General features: G+C 39.3%; 1 non-coding gene across 1 annotated transcript; it reads right to left on the bottom strand.

The window, feature by feature from the left end:
* Positions 1-1,317: 1,317 nt before the first annotated feature.
* On the bottom strand, positions 1,318-1,391 carry TRNAN-GUU (transfer RNA asparagine (anticodon GUU)). Its single transcript has one exon. It is a non-coding gene; the product is annotated as a tRNA-Asn (tRNA).
* Positions 1,392-3,655: the final 2,264 nt, after the last annotated feature.

Here is a 3,655-nt window from a genome sequence, read left to right as displayed (position 1 = left end):
CTGGAGCCCCCGGTACAAGAAAGACAGGGAGCTGTTGGAGAAGGTCCAGAGGAGGGCTACAAATATGATCAAAGGGCTAGAGCATCTCCCCTACAAAGACAGGCTGAGAGAGCTGGGCTTGTTTAGCCTGGAGAAAAGAAGGCTGTGGGGTGACCTCATTGCAGCCTTTCAGTACCTAAAGGGAACCTACAAGCAGGAGGGGAAACAACTCTTTGAAAGGGTTGATAACTGCAGGACAAGGAAAATGGTTTTAAGTAGAGGGAGGGAAGATTTAGGTTGGATGTCAGGAGGAAGTTCTTTACAGAGAGAGTAGTAAGGTGCTGGAACAGGCTGCCCAGAGAGGTTGTGGATGCCCTGTCCCTGGAGGTGTTCAAGGGCAGATTGGATGGGGCCCTGGGCAGCCTGGTCTAGCATTAAATGAGGAGGTTGCTGGCCCTATCTGTGGCAGGTGGATTGGAGATTCATGATCCTTGAGGTCCCTTCCAACCCTGGCCACTCTGTGATTCTGTGATTCTGTGAAAATAAAGAGAATGAAAGGTCTGACCAAAGCAGAAAGCATATTGCATTGGAGAAGTCAAGTATCCAGGATGGGTCAATCTTGATGTCTCATTTGGCAGTCATTTTTTGCTTCAGTGATGGAGGACTACATCGCTATGACACACAAGTTGGATTACTGGAAAAAAAGAAAAAAAGCTGAAGTCATAGAATCAAGACAGTTGAGAAAATGTTTGGTACAAAACTGAAGATAGAATACGTAGCACATCAGTCATCCATACAGTAAATGAGGCAGTAAAAGTGGAACCAAAAAGCAAGATAGGCATAATACAATGACTAATGGCTAACAAAGGAATAATGTTAACTTACCTTAGTCATAAAGAAGTATATTGAACTCCTGGGTTTTCAGGTGGCCTGCATTTCTTTAGAAAATATTGTGAAAAGTAGATATTTCACAATGTAAGTTGTCCTCATTTAGCATAGAGCAATCAAAGCAAGAGTTCCTGATACCTCAAAGTCTAAGCTGTGTCAGGAGCGTGTAGGTACAGATCCGTCTTGTTACGGTGTTCTGTATCACTTTGGGCTTCATCAGCTTTCCTGAACAGCATGGCAAGGAAATTTATGCCTGCTTAAATAAATAGATGCTGGCTTTTTTGACATTTCAAATCACTCCAGGAGATGATAAAGCAACTTCTCTCTCTCTCTCTCTTTCTTTTTTTTTTTTTTTTCTTCTTTTTTGTCTCCAAAATCAACCCCCACAAGTACCAAGATTAGAAGGAACCTCCATCACATCACTCATGAAGGTCCAACCTCCAAACAGTACGTCCCTGGGTGGGCTCGAACCACCAACCTTTCGGTTAACAGCCGAACGCGCTAACCCATTGCGCCACAGAGACTGTGCTTTGCTGATTCCTCCTGTCATTTTTTAAACATATAAACATCTACCCAGGTATCTATTTTCAGATGATGAATCTGAATTCCAAGAAGGTGGAAGCCCCCAGTATATAAATCCAACCTATATACAAGCTTCAGAAAGCTCACTATTCTCTTCTCTTCTCTCTTGTTCTTTTCCGTATCAGTCTTTGTCTATCCTCTTTCAGAGACAGCTTTCTTTCATTCATTATTAAAGGAAATTAATACTGCCTTTAGATTTTTTCATCTACTTGCATTTCCTATTGTAATGAGCAGTGGCCAATTCTCAAAAAGAAAATCTACAGTGAAATAAGAATAGAATCTATGACCTCAAACCTCAGTTTAGAATCTTAACTCTTAAATTGTGCTTTGGGAAAACAAAAAACAAAACAAAACAAACAAAAAAAAAAAAACAAAAACAACCATTAAACTAAACCAAACACGCCATACATATTGAGGGGCTCAGCATCTCCCGTCTAGAAACAGATGGGATTATTCTACTATCAGTTTGCTGAGACTCATCTATTCTGAGAGTGGCTAATAAGGCTCATTCCTACAACACAGACTTCATTTTGATTCTAAATAAATGATTCACAAGTCTTGTTTTAAGCACATATTTAAATGTCCAGGCTTATGTAACTGAATTGGAGTATTTTCATACTCCTGACTTTCATTCTACTAAGTCATCCTACTCCTTCATTACATCTTGTTATTGTTTAAATGTCAGGATTTAAAATTATTTAAGGATATTAATGGATTTTTCATTGTATTCATTTTTCTATAAAACTTAATATAATAGTCAGCTGTTGGAATTGGTATATGTTATATTAAAACACTTAAAAATTGTGACAAAAACACAAGCATTCACCTTTGGTGAGTGAGTGAGAGGAGAACATATTAATAAACCACTTAAGCAATACTGGTATTAGTGAAATTTCACGATTACTCTCTGATACAGAGGTAATGTATCACACAGTGGTATGTCCTCAGTATTCTCCGAAGACCAAGGACCAGACTTCTGCCCTGTGAAATGAGTCACATTCTGAGCAAGAAGAGTAGCATTTAAAATGTATATTTTTGCAAAAACAAAACAAAAAAGTAATGGACACTATATGTCTCAGAAGATTGATACAGCGATATTCTGACACATTACCAGGAGAGGTGCCAATAACATATTTGTTAGTGTGCTACAGAGCTATAGTGAACTTTACTAAACACTGTGGAGGACCATTAACTAATGCTAAAGATATTAGTGAAGTTTATAGTGGCAGGAAAGTATCTGCAGAGCACATTAAAGTGTAATATAGAGATTCTTTAACTACTCTGAGCAGATTGGTATATCCCTGAAGTGTGATATCCTACCACATGCTGATTGTAATGAAGGTGCTGGGGGCAAGAGAGATAACTAGGATCATAAAGATATCATGTCTTATCTTCACCAATTCAACAAAAGTAAGCTATCTTTTCCCAATATGCCTACTCTGGATTTAAAATGCTTCTTTTTATGTTACCTTTTCATTTACATTGATCAAAATGAAGCTGAATTCATTTATAAGAGTTGGAAACTTTTCAAACAGTTTGTCATAAACAAAAATATAGTAAAATAACAACAGCTGCCAATTTAGCACTATTTCCACCCATGGAGTTATGTTCCCAATGTACTTTTTACGCTAATTTATTCCAGGATGGGGAGTCTCACAAAGGACAAGTCCTGCCTGACCAACTTGGTAGCCTTCTGTGATGGCATAACTGCATCAGGAAACCAGGGAAAACCCACTGATGTCATCTATCTGAAGATCAGTAAGACCTTTGACACTGTGCCCCAAAACATCCTTCTTTACAAACTGGAGAGGTACGGTTTTGATGAGTGGAATGTTTGATAGATGAGGAACTGGTTACAAGATCATACTCAGGGAGTGGTGGTCAGTGGCTCAATGTCCAAATTGAGATCAACGATGAATGGTGTTCTACTGGGTTCTGTGAGTAATATTCTTTAACATTTTCATCAATAATGGAATCAAGTGCACCCTCTGCAAGGTTGTGGGTGACACTGAGCAGTGTGATGCAGTTGACACAGCTGAGGGATGGGATGCCACAGCGAGACCTAGACAAGCTTAAGTAGTGCGCCCAGGAGAACCTCATAGGGTTCAACAAAGTCAAGTGCAAGATCTTGCACTTGGATTGTGGCAACTCCCTCTTCCAGTACAAACTGGAAGATGAGAAGAAGAAGCACAGCCCTGAAAAAATG

This window comes from Phasianus colchicus, chromosome 3 (assembly GCF_987193195.1).
Source record: "Phasianus colchicus chromosome 3, bPhaCol1.hap1.1, whole genome shotgun sequence".
NCBI classification, from domain to species: domain Eukaryota; kingdom Metazoa; phylum Chordata; class Aves; order Galliformes; family Phasianidae; genus Phasianus; species Phasianus colchicus.
Note: the sequence above shows the minus strand (reverse complement) of the source record. Positions and strands in the feature narration are given on the sequence as shown.